Source organism: Lissotriton helveticus, chromosome 6, assembly GCF_964261635.1.
Source record: "Lissotriton helveticus chromosome 6, aLisHel1.1, whole genome shotgun sequence".
Classification (NCBI taxonomy): domain Eukaryota; kingdom Metazoa; phylum Chordata; class Amphibia; order Caudata; family Salamandridae; genus Lissotriton; species Lissotriton helveticus.
The window spans coordinates 1,421,327,442-1,421,341,586 of record NC_136067.1 but is presented as its reverse complement, the minus strand read 5'-3'; positions in this window follow the sequence as shown (position 1 = coordinate 1,421,341,586).

The window sequence follows — 14,145 nt, the reverse complement described above, 5'->3', positions numbered from 1 at the left end:
GTATTCACGGAAGGCACTTAGGGCCAAATGTAGGAGCCGAAATACCGAACGGTAACAGCCGATTTCGTCCGTTGCCGACCGGTATTTGGGTTTTGTAATGTAGGGGGCTAGAAAATTACAGAATCGGTATATTTACCGAATCGGTAAATTTACCGATTCGGTAAAATACCGAATCAGTAAATTTACCGATTCTGTAATTCAATATGTAGGTGGCACACTTTACAGTGCCACAGGCCCTTAGAAATTCGTTATTTACCACCCAAAACTATTGGGTGGTAAATTACGAATTTCTGTGTACATGCACATCTGTGCATGTACACCTGTGCCATGTGGCACACATACATGCCCTAAGGGCATGTAAGTGTGTCACATGGCACACAAGCCAGAAACAGGGGTGCAACAGGGTGTCAAAGTGACACCCTGTCCCCCTTGGAAATTCGGTATTTTTACCGATTCGGTAATTACCGAATCTGTATTTGCTATTGATTCCTATGGGCTTCAAGGCCCATAGGAATCAATGGCAAATACTGATTCGGTAATTACCGAATCGGTAATTACCGAATCTTACCGATTCGGTATTTTTACCGATTAGCAAATACCGAATCGGTAAAATTCGGTATTTACCATTCGGTAATTTGCTATTACCTACATCTAGCCCTTACTCATTTTGATATTCACAGAAGGCACTTTCTCATTTTGGTATTCACAGAAGTTAGGACTCCTAATGTTAGGACTCCTTAATGCTTTCTGTGAATACCGAAAGTCTTAAAGTTAGAATTTTTCGCAGTTTAGGAGTGGTAAAGTTAGGAGTCCTAACTTTACTACTCCTGAATTGAGAAAAATCCTAACTTTAAGACTTTCGGTATTCACAGAAGGCATTTAGGAGTCCTAAAGTTAGGACTCCTAACTTCTGTGAATATCGAAATGGGTAAGTGCCTTCTGTGAATACCAAAATGAGTAAGTGCCTTCTGTGAATACCAAAATGGTAGTAAGTTTACGATTTCATCTTAAGTTAGTTCTGTTAATCAGACCAATATGCAATAGTCCAATACCAGATCATCAGTTATATTCAGTAATTTATGAGCTGGTACAAATGCTTGTCTCATTGCTCTTCCCATGAGAATCTCATGGGAACTCAGTCCTGTGCTTCTGTCAGGAATACTTCTAAGGCCCATTAGTATAAGAGGCAATGCGTCTGGCCAACTCAGTGATGTGGATGCAGACACCTTTGCCAGTTTTGACTTGATTGTGCCATTTAATTGCTCCACCACCCCAGAAGCCTCTGGGCGGTATGCTCAGTGCTGTTTCTGTTCAATTTTAAATGCTTCACAGAGTAATGGAATTATTTCATTATTAAAATTAGGCCCTCTATCTTATTCCAAAGTTACTGGAAAACCAAAACGCGAATGAATTCCCTCAACAATAATTTGGCTACTGTTATACTGTCATTTCTCCTAGTGTAGTAGGCCTCCACCCATTGTGAAAACAAACACACTATTACAAGGATGTACTTCATTCCCCTGCATGGTGGTAACGCTATACAATCTAGCTGTAATCTTATGAAGGGTCCTTCTGCTTTTCCAATTTTTCCCCAACTGACCACTGTCTTCCTGCCAGGATGTATTTGTTGACAGATTAAACATATCTGGCAAAGCCTTTCTGCGACAACCCTAAACCTTGGATTATACCAATCTTGTCTAAATAGTCGGATCATAGCGTCCCTGCCTACATGAGTGTCTCCATGGTACATTCTTGCCATTTGTGAGAGCAAACAATATGGCATGACTGGTCTGCCATCAGGGTACACCCACACATTATCTTCTGCCCTCCTTTCACAACCTGATTTTATCCAATTTTCCTTTTCACTCACTTCCACCTCATCCTGCAACTCTCACCTCATCTCATCTTTTCGAAGGCCGAGAATAGAATAAGTTGGCGGCTGATTCCACTTGTTTAAATTTTCTTGTTTATTGACATACTGTTTTTTGCACAGTACTCAGCAACCTGGTCAGTGTATCGATTACCAGCTGTCACATAGTAATTTCCTGACTGGCAAGCAGCACACTTGACCACTGGTATTTCTTTTGCAATTGTATTGCTTCCAATAGTTCTTTCACAAATTTCCCATTTCTTATAGGGGATCTTGAAGAAGTCATAAATCCCCTCTGCATTCAAAGCTGGCCAAAGTCGTGCACAAACCCAGTAACCATATTAGCTGTCATCAAACATCATTAACAACTGGGACAATACACCACGATGCTGTTACATCGCGGTCGTTACAACGACCACGATGTTACCACGATATGCCATTACAACGCAAGTCTTTACATCGACTTGCGCTAGATGGCGTTCTAACATTAAACATAGTGTAGTTTACTATCTCAAAACCTTCCCTACTGATAAGTGGACTGGGGTTGAAATTGTAAATTACACTTTTCTAATGTTAGCACGCCACCTAGCGCATGTCGATGTAAAGACTTGCGTTGTAAAGGTATAGCGTGGTAACATGCAGTCGTTGTAATAACTGCGATGTAACAGCACGCGTTGTAATGGCACGCGTTGTAACATCATACAACCGTCAGTAAATATGGTCACTTTCGAATTCTTCCCAATTTTGCATGCTTTTATTAAAGCTATCAATTCGGCTACTTGTGCAGACTTGACTCCCGGTAAATAGGATGCAACAATAATTCCAGATAATTTACAAACAGCATAAGATGCACTTAATCCTCCACGCTCAAGTCTTAGGCAAGAACCATCAACAAATAGTTCATGGTCTTGCTCTTTCAGAGGTTCTTCCTGTATGTCGGGGCGGGGTTTAGTACACATCTCAGTTACGTCCTACAATCATGATCTATTTCATCTTTCACTTCTTCACATTGTGAATCTGGAAATAGTGCAGCAGGCTTTACCATAGAACACCTATTCACAGTCACATTCTCTGCTCCCAGAATTATTCTTTTGTACTTAGTCATCTAACTAGGGGTAAGATGCTACGTTCGAGTTCTTGTTAGCAGTATCTCAACTGAATGGGGAACATAGACCTTTACTGGATGTCCTATAACGATTGACTCACTTTGTTCTATGCTCATACAGTTAGCAGCTACTGCCTTTAAGCAGCCAGGTAATGCTGAAGACACAGGATCCAAAGTAGCAGAAAAATATGCTACTGGATGTCGGCTTAATCCATGTCTCTGGGTTAAGACTGAAAGTGCACAACCCTCTCTCTCACAACAGAACAGTGCAAATTCTTTCGTACAGTCGGGCATTCCTAAAGCTGGGGCCTCACATAAACAATTTCGTGATTTTACAAATGCTTCCACACATTCATCATCCCAAACTATTGAATCCTTTTCTCACTTTCGTGTCATCCAAATCAATGGTTTCGCTAATAAGAAAAAACCTACAATCCACTGTCTACAGTATCACTCTACTTCAAGAAACATTCTGATCTCTCTTTGTGTTTGCGGTAACTGCATTTGCTTGATTATTTTACTTCTCTCAGTGGTCACTTTCCCCACTCCCCTTTCTATTTGGTGACCCAAATATTTAACTCTTGTTCGGCAAAATTGCAATTTTGCTGGGGATACTTTGTGTCCTCCATGAGCCAAATGATTTAGTAGTGCAATAGAGTCAGTAACACAGTCTTCTCTGGATTTCGATGCCACAAGTAAGTCATCAATATACTGTACAGCGACTGGATTTCGGGGCATAACTAACTTCTCTAGGCACTTCTTCAAAATCTGATTAAAAATTGAAGGGCTTTCTGTATAACCTTCAGGAACTCGATTCCAATGCCAAAATACAATCTTCAACTTTAAAAGAAAAAATATACTGACTGTTAGGGTGTAAAGGATTTGAGAAAAAGGCTTGGCACACATCAATTACAGTAAACCATCCAGCATTCCAGGGTATCTGATACAGAATCACTGCTGGATTTGGTACTACAGGACAACAAGGCACTACAATGTTGTTAATCTTTCTCAAATCCTGTACTATCTGGTACTTTTCGCTAGACTTCTTAAGACCTTTTGTAGGTGAATTACAAGGACTGCTCGTTATTTCTTTTAAGATGCCTTGTTTAATCATTCGGTCAATCTCGGAAGCTACTCCTGCTTTGACTTCGGGACTCATTTTATAATGTCGGGTATTGGGGTAAACTACACCTACTTTTACAGTCACTTTCACTGGGTCTACATTTGCCATTAGTCCTATCTCTTTCGCAGTGAAATCCCATACTTCTAGATTCACAATTGTTTTCAGCTCTTCTGTTAAGTCATCTTTTGTCATTAATTAATACATTTCATCTATCTCAGTGCCCTGTTTTGCAAGCATTATCTTGTATACAATATCCTCATAAGAGGTTTGGAAAGCAACACCATCCGGTGTGCAATAAATTGTGCAATTCATTTTGCACAATAGGTCTCTTCCTGCTAAATTCACTGGACTGGATTCGCAGACTACAAATCTGTGCATGTCTTTAAAATATCCGATGTGCACCTCCATATGTTCTGTAATTGGGGTTCTAATCTGCTGATTCGAGAACGGGTAGCCCCAGTATCCAATAGAAAAGTGATATCATTGCCTTCCACCTTCCGAACAATAAATGTACCTGACTGATCTACCGGCAAGGATGCGCCAAGTACGCACACTTCTTCCTGTCCCCTCAGCAACCGCCATTGCTTATTCTCAGTTTCATAGTTATTTTGCAAAAAGTATTGTGAAATCATAGAATTTTTCTTACCACTTCCTTGTAATCCGGTGTCCGCACTGTACTTTGGGTTGTAAACAAAATCTGGCATAGGGGCAGGTGGCACCTGATACTGCTGATTAACTACCTGCTGTGGCTGATTCATAAGCACCTCATTCTGCGTCTGTGGATTTAAATTTTGGCTTGGGCCATTATTATTCTGAATATTCTTAAACTCATTTTTCCAATGTCCCAGCTTTCCGCACCCATGACATGGAAACTTTTTCTTTGCATCCTCTCTACTCATTCGCACTCTTGATTTACCACTATTCACCACCTGATCACTCTGACTCTGTTCTTTCATCTGACCATCTGTTTGACTATTTAATTTAATTTAAGTTTCTGTTGTTCTGTCAATTTCACTTGTGCCCACATCATTTTTTCTTTTGACTTTTTATGCCTTCCCTCAATATTGTAATGGGTTTTCCCTACCAACACAACATGTGTTGTTGAATCATCTGGCTAATTTCTGGCTTTAAACCGTACACAAACCAATACACAAAATGACCCATATCTTTATCATCAATGTTCTCAAAACCACTATACTGTTTGAACACTTGCAACAATCGTTCGTAATATGCATGAACAGATTAATTTGTCTCTTGGGTTGTTCTATCTATCTTTACCCAATCTGTTTCTTTAGGAGGAATTTTCCCTTTCAAGAAAGTAATTACTTGGTGATGTTTCTTCATTACATCATCTGAGGGTGCTCCTGTTTTTGAGTCTCTTGGATACGCATCACTAGGCCAATCAACTGTGATCTTACATTCTGTCCATAAATCAGCAGGTAGTACTATGTCAAATAGACCATCTAGGTCTTTCAACAAAATCTTCGAAACTTTCACAAACCTCTCAACCTGTTTATATCATTCCACTGGCTTTTCTCTCAATTTTGGGAAATCATTGTAAATGACATATTATCCTGTCTGCTCCACAGGACATGAACATAACCACCACCAGATACTTCTCTCATGGGACACGATCTTTCTACTTTCCCTGACTCTTTCAACATATATGCTGTAGACGCTTCCTTTGCCTGTGCTTCCTCCTTTTTCTTTGTCCACCTCATTCTCCACTTGTCAATGTCTCCCCATTTTTGTAAAATATTCAGCAACTCCTTTACTTGGAACTTCTTTCCAGACACATTCATATTTTATAAATCTTTATCAGTAAAATCCACTCGATATGGCTTCTGTAATACTTTTGATCTCCCTATGTCTATTCCCATCTCAGAAGCAAGTTCTGTCAATTTCTCATGAAACAATTTTGCATTTCTTATTATACTCCTGCATATAAACAACAGTTCTTCTTCACTGTAGGTGTTTAATCTATATATTCCCACATTTACAGCTATCAACTCTTCCAATTCCACTTTCAGTTTGTAAGTATCTAATATTTTAGGGGGTGAACTCTGTTTTTCTATTCCTTGTGCCCATCTCTCCAGGTCTTCTGGAGTTCCCGCTGTTGCACTTCTGGCTCCAGAGGATGTCACTGATCTTCCTTCTTTTGAACTACTAGGTGCAACTCTTTTTGGGGTTTCACATACTGAGTCTCTTATCGGTAGATCCATTAATGAAATTACCGAATCACACTCACTGGCTTGGTCATCAGTTATTATAATTTCATTTCTAGAATTATTCAAAGGAGTTGTTACAGCTTGTGGTTTTGGACAATTTACCTTATCTCCATACAATGGAACAAGGGGACCTATAGTTATAGGTATTGTCAATGCTTCAGGAATTATATGCATATGGCTTATTTTCTGTATTAATTCTTCTCTAGTTTTATCCAATGCTTATTTTTCTTTATCATAAAGTACCCTATCGACTATTTGTTCATGTAAACTCTGTGGAATCAAAAGTGTTCCCAAGTACTGGTGCACTTGGGGTAATTCTATTTGGTCCTTCTTGATATGATGGAGGGTTTTTAGTTAAAATATCCTCTAGTAACTCATCTTCTGATTCACCATTTCCTGTTGTATTTAGGTGTTTCAATTTTTCCTTACACTTACTCCCTGATTGTTCGTCAGCCACTAATACTGGGTATACACCTTCTGATACCATTGCTCTTCTCCATTATTTCATCTAATCTTCATGTGATCCATTCATTTATCTTGGATAAAATCCTGTCATTCTCCCTGTTCTGCACTTCTCTCTCTCATATGACTCAGTCTCCCATTCTTCTAATGCCTCATACTGAGTTAATCTAGGTCTTGGTTCCAACTCATTCATTCTCATCCTCAAATTCTGGAAAATTCTTCCATTAAAGGTACCATGCTCTGGGAAAGCTAAAACACCATCGTCTTTCGTGTATTCCATCCAATTCTCCATCCATACACAAGTATGATAACATTTCTCCATCATCATGAATGAAGCAGGCGTTTTAGGTGGCAGAATAGGAATTCCCTCTCTTGTCAAAACAGGCTTATTTTTCTTAAAGAAATTCCTAATTTTCTTTATAAATGACATTTTTCTCTTTTCTCCATACATACTGGACACTCGATACATAAAACAATAATCTGCAAAACCTTGCGGTTTTCTGTCAGGGCGACTTATATAAAAAAGCAAATGGGACTCACGCATACAGAATTTCCAACAACCAATCCAAAAGCAGCTTTCACTTAAGTATCCAATCAGATTTCAGGTCATGCTCGTGGTCTGACCAATGCTAGCGCAGCCTTTTTGATATTGTCGGCTCTGATCCTTGCTAATGGCCCCTCCTTTACAAATCCGCATCAGTCACACGCCCGCTGTTTCAACCTATCCTAGCGCGGCAAGTGGGTAACCTGTGTTTTTGGTCCCGAGCACAGCAGCGATGTAGGGAAACATACCAAACCCAGACATTTCTGAAAACTAGCCACTCAGAGGAGTCAATGGTGGTGTTGCTTGCATGGAATCCTCAACATTTTCATATCAGAATACCCTGTAACCTCAAATTCAGCTAAAAAAACATGTTTTCGTCACATTTTTGTGTGGAAAAGTTGTGGGATCACTGGACTAGTACGAAGTTCCTACCACTAAGCATTTCCCCACGTCTCCTGATACAAATTCTACCTCACTTCTGTGGGTGGGCCAAGTGGCCACGACAGGGAAGGGCCCAAAAGGTATTGTGAAGGCATCGAAATTATCAATCACAAAACAACCTGGTTTTGTTTGGGGGTCACCTACGTTTTTGGACCCTGGCCATCAAGGGAAATCTACCAAACCCAGACACTTCCAAAAACGGGTGCATAAACGGGCACTTTATTCAATTGATTTGCGCCGCATCGCAGGAGGTGCGAGCTTACCGGGGCACATTGAGGACTTCTGCGTCCAGCAGACACCAGGCCACGCCAGAGGAGATGCACCAGCCCCTCCCCCAGCCACTATATAGCGCCTCGCGGCACCCGCTGGGCAGGCGCCGCATCACAGGAGGTGCGAGTTTCCAGGGGCGCATTGAGGACTTCTGCTTTCGGCAGATACTGGGCCACGCCAGAGGAGACGCACCGGCCCCTCCCCCAGCCTCTACATAGTGCGCGTGGCACCCACTGCGCGAAACGCGCGCGGGCGCGTGCCGGGCGAAGCCCGGTCTAAGGGCGGGCCCGTTTGAGCCTGTATGAGTACGGAAGAGGACGGGCCTGGCCCGACCTCTAACCTGTTACATCAGAAAAGGTTAGTTCATACTTTCTGCTTTGTTAATCAAAGGCATCAGCCCAGCTTTTGTCTCTAAAAACTAGCTTTTGTCTTAATAAACTTTGCTAGCATATCACTGTGGCAGTGAAATCCCCATGATGGCCCTTGCCGGTGGAAAGGGGAAGCACCCTCCTATGAGCGGCTCTGTCGCCGGCACCCTAGACCAGTTTATAATAAGGGCAACTTCTATATTGGCCCATGAGATTGCAATGACTGAGCGGAGACTATCTTTGGAGTCAGTACAGCCCAAACGTTCATCCCTGGGAGGGCTGATGCATGCAAGGTCCCCACAGAGGTTCTTGGATGGGACTTTTGAAATTCCAGCACTGGGGGAGCCATTGATCAGCCTCTGCACGCTACATCAACTATAGCCGATATCACTCCCACACAGGGATCCCCAGCTAACCCTAAACCTGTGGCCCCAGCACAATCAGTCTCTGTTGGTATCCCACTGCAACGTGCATCAACAAAGTCGATATGTAGCACCAAACCCCAAGCTACGGCCCATGTGCCTGAATCTGCCACAAAGAGAAAATGGGGCGGGGGTCCCCAGAGGAAGAAAAATGCGAAAACACACAAACCTAACCCGACTGGCGTTTCTCAGACCCCCACATTGTCGGGCTCTCCTGAAAGGAGGTCATTCTCCACATCCTTGGGCTCAACTTTGATTGATTTGGTCGGGGCCTTACCTTTGCAAGCTGATGAGGCTTTCTGGAACAAGCTGGGCCTGTTACTCACCTCCTCATTGACCTCCATCATTGAGAGATTATCGCATATTGAGGACAAATTGCTGCACCTTGACTCACTTCTTTTACTAAATCATCCCAATGGGGATAAACCTCTAGGCTCCCATCGGGGGCCACCAGATTCTTCGGAGAGTACCTGTTTTAATCCACGGAGCACCATACAGCAGCCATGTGTGCCACCCAGTTTGCCATCTATCCCTGTCATTGGGACTGCTGCGGGTGGTTCAACCTCGAACACTGGCATTACGCAAATTAGGGAGGCCCCATTGAATAAGCCTCTGTGTCCAGGGCCTCAACTTCGGGGGGGAGATAATGTACCTAATCCCTCGCCTAATGTCAAAGGCTATGATGACCGACCGTCCCACTTTACTCCCTGTGTTGCGACCCCTCGCTTACCATGTATTGACTTACCCCCTGCCTCGACCCCGTATGTGGTTGTTTTGGTAAAAGTTCCTGTGTTGGAACAGGGTGCCGTGGAGTCATATACCACGCTAAAGAATAAGTGCACCCACTGGTTAAACACGAACAAACCACTACCACCACAGGTGCACAGCAACATTTTATTTGCCCAAAGAGTTAGCTGGGTGGGTCAAGGTAGGAAATGTTATGAGGGAGACTGCATTGTGATTAATTTTAGAGACAGGAGAGTGGTTGACTATATAGGCAACTGGAACACGGGGAGGGGGTCACTGGGATTGAGTCACGTCCCCTTACATTTTTTTATCCTCACCAACAATCCCACCCTCGACCACAGAGGAGAGCAAGACCATGGGAAAGATGGGACACTTCTGCTCAGGTGGCTAGTGTAAATTCTTGGAACCACACTTTTAATAGTTTCCCGAAGTCGCGCATAAGTCAAGCCCGTCTGCGCCCGTCCGCGGCCGAGCGGGGCCAGGGGCACGTCACTATGCCAAAATTTTGTCCTATTCGTCTAAGGACCTCATCGCCCTTCAAGGCCCCTGGCCTCTTCCGGATTCCGTTCACAGACTCGTCTCTGCACTAGGCCTTGCCCCTACCCTCCCCACACCTCCGCTCCCCCCACTACGCACCCCCCCGTCACCCTGCCCCCCCCTCGCCGATCCCTGTCCCACGACCCCAGCATTGTCTATTATCCTACTCAATACCAGGTCAGCGGTCAAGCACCAACACGAGTTGTACGTCCTACTCGACTCTGAGAAACCGGACTTACTGCTCCTGACCGAGACCTGGTATTGCGACTCCTCCCTCCCCGCCCTCCTGGCTACCCTTCCGCCTTCCTATGTGGCCCTGCGTGCCGATCGTCCGGCGGGCAGGGCTGGCGGTGGGGTCGCCTTAATCGCCAGGGCAGACCTGCATTTTCTATCACTTCCTTTTCCCCCTATGCTCCCTGCTGACTTTTTAGTAGTCCGCTCCCTTCTATCCTCCCCTCCCATCACTTGCCTTCTTGTGTACCGCCCTCCTCAGCCCTCTCCCTCATTTTTACCTGCTTTTCAAGACCTATTGGCCAATCTGCTAGTTAATTATGCCTCGGTTCTGGTGCTGGGGGATTTCAATTACTGGCCCTCAGACCCACACGAGTGCCCGGCCTCAAAAGAATTTACAGAATCCCTATTATCTTTCAACTTTATGTCACATATAACTGTCCCCACTCACTCTCACGGGCACACACTCGACCAGGTCTGGTCCCTCAACCTTCCATTGGCCTCGGTGGCTGTCTCTCCATGCCCCTGGTCCGACCATGCCCTCATCTCCTTCTCCATCCTCCACAACCCTATTTCCAAAACCCCGCGTGCCAAAAACACCTGGGCGCGGAACTGGAACAGACTGGATCTCCCCTCCTTGACCTCCCTGTTCCGCAATTCCATTCCCCCCTCCTCTGGCCTATCATCTGCCTCTCAAGCCAAGGCCATTAACACCTGGCTGGCTGGAGGTTGCGACTCAGTGGCTCCCCTACGTCGCATTTCCATCCGCCGACTCAAGGACTCTAATAGATGGTTTAACGACCACCTAAAAGAACTCAAACTGAGCGCCCGACGGGCGGAGAGGCAGTGGAGGAAAGATTATAGTCTCTCATCTAAAACCCACTTCCTGGCATCACTGGCTAAATACAAATCAGCAATTCTGGCTGCAAAAACCGACTATTTTTCCACGAAAATAACGTCTGCTGACAACAAACCCAGGGTAATCTTCGGCATTGTGAATGACCTGGCATTCTCTGACCGAACTTCGACCCAAATCCCCCCCTCCCAGCTCCTCTGTGATCAACTCAATCACTACTTCTCGGATAAAATCACAACCATCAAGGCCAATATTCCATTACCCTCGTCTGCTTTTGTTGATCCCCTCCCCCCCACTGTTCAAAACTCCCTCACCCTCATCCCTCCCCTCACTCAGGAATCCTTTCTGGCAATACTCCCCAAAGTGAAGTCAGGGTCTCCAGCGGACGTCTGCCCCGCGCGCATCTTACAGCAAATCTATTCCAGCTGCCCTGACCCCCCTATCGCCTTCCTTAACAGCTCCCTGGCTCAGGGTGTTGTGACCCCTGCACTAAAGGCCGCCACCATAGTGCCTCTGTTGAAGAAACCAGGCGCGGACCCTTCCATCTTGGCTAACTTTCGCCCCATCTCCCTGCTGCCCTTCTTGGGCAAGGTGATGGAACGCCATGTCACCGCAGTTCTGAGCGCTCACATCGAGGCGAATGGGGGGCTGGCCTCTCGCCAGGCAGGATTCCGCCCCAGGCATTCGACCGAATCGGTCGTAGTTTCAGTCCTAGACAACCTCAGAAAGGGTATGGATGACAACAACCGCCAGGCACTGGTCCTCCTTGATCTTTCCGCCGCCTTTGACACGGTGGACCACACCATCTTACTTGCCCGTGTCAAGGCGGCCGGCATCGGGGGATCAGCTCTGGTCTGGCTCTCCTCCTTTCTGAGGGACCGCACTCAGGCGGTCCGACTGGGCGATTTCACCTCCACCCCCCTCCCTGTCACTTGCGGTGTTCCCCAGGGCTCCTCCCTCTCTCCTTTACTCTTTAATCTCTATATCTTTCCTCTTATCTTTGCACTCCAGCAGCTGGAGGTCACTGTTTACAACTACGCGGATGACCTCCAGCTCATCTTTGATCTGTCCCCCTCTCCTCTTTCGGTCTCTAATTTCCAGTCAACTATGACATTTATCAGGGACTGGATGAACCACAACCATCTTAAACTGAACCCCGACAAGACCGAGCTGGTTCTCACTGGTGGTTCATCCAGCCCCTGGAACTCTCTTTTCTGGCCCCCCTCTCTTGGCCCGGCACCATCCCCCTCCACCACGGTCAAAACACTGGGTGTCAAAATGAACAATCAGCTCACTCTTCATTCACAAGTCGGTTCCGTGGTCTCCTCCTGTTTCCTCACTCTCCGAACTATCCGCTCTGTCTCCCGCTTCTTCTCTCCCCAGGCACTTAAGATCATCATAGCCGCCTTGGTAATCCCACGATTGGACTACGCCAACGCCCTCTATCATGGCATTCCAGCATACAGCCTGCGTAGACTCCAAACCATCCAGAACCAGGCGGCCAGGCTGATATACGGCCTTCCACGCTATCACCACTCCACTCCCCTTCTAAAAGAGCTTCACTGGCTCCCCGTGAAACAACGCTCCCTTTTTAAGATCGGATGCATGGTTTTTCAGGCCCGCCAGGGCACTGCCCCCGATTTCATCGCTTCACTAATTAAACCCTATGTCCCCGCTAGAAATCTTCGGTCTTCCTCCAAGTTCCTTCTCCAGATCCCCCGCTTCTCACGTAAAAAGTGGGGCGGTTCTAACTTCTCAACCCTGGCCCCTACTTTTTGGAACTCACTCCCAGACAATCTCCGTTCTGCAACTCAGTATCTCTCCTTCCGTAGAGACCTGAAAACTTTCCTTTTCAGCCAGGCTTTCCCCGCCTAATACTTATTCCACCTTTCCATGGTCTTTCCCCCTCAGTTCTGAACCTCCAGCGCCAAGAAACCGCAAGGTGTATGCCGCGCTCTACAAGTGTTTTAAATTAGAAATTAGAATCAGCCCCTCTCCCCCTAAGCAATAGTTTCAGTGTTTTGGAGCAGCTGGATTCACTGACCCCTGGATATAACCTCGGTGTGAGGTCCCATCCCCCAGGACCTTGGTTCGGTCATGAGGGTCCCCACCCCTGTGATGGTATAGTGGCCTCCCACAAGGAGGAGGGGCGTGGGGAAACCCCCAGGATGGTCACCCGAGATGTACAGATCGCTAGCACTCTCACGCCAGGCTGGGAGGGGGCCAGAACCCTCATTATCACTCAAGGATCTTTTGCCGGTCTTCAACAGGCCAATGATTTGCACAGCCTACAGGGTGGTGAACTCTGCGATCAGCAATTGACGATGTCTGTTTCCGCCCAAGTCATAATGAATTTTGTAGGGAATGTAATCTGTAACTCTATTGGTAATGAGGAACTCTCTGGTGTGGGCGAGGCAGTGAATTCATCCGGGGTCTTTGACTTAGGTTCCCCTAGTGCAGCTACGCAGAGACACAAGATAGCAGAGCACCAGGGTTTAAATATGTTGTTCTGGAATGTGGCTGGCCTAATAGCTAAGATGAACCAACCAGACTGGGGTGAATTCATCGATACCCAGGAAATTTGTCTATTCCAGAAGACGTGGTCCTTGAACCCCACACACAGAGTAGGGTGTGCAACCTTTTCTAAACCAGCCATACAGGGGCCTAGGGGAAGACCCTCGGGAGGTCTGTGGTTATGGGTCACTACCCATCTTGAATGTGAAGTAAAGCTGATTGAATACCACTCTCCGGACATCTTGTGTATTACGGTCTCCCCTAAAAATTCCTCGAAGTTCATCAATGTTTACTCTCGTCCTGTTAGGCATGGACAGACCTAACAGACGCTAGATTCTTTGACGGCCTTTCTTACTACGTTGCCCAAGCAATTTTCCCTTATTATTGGGGGTGATTTCAATTGCCATTTTTAACCTTTAATTGGCTT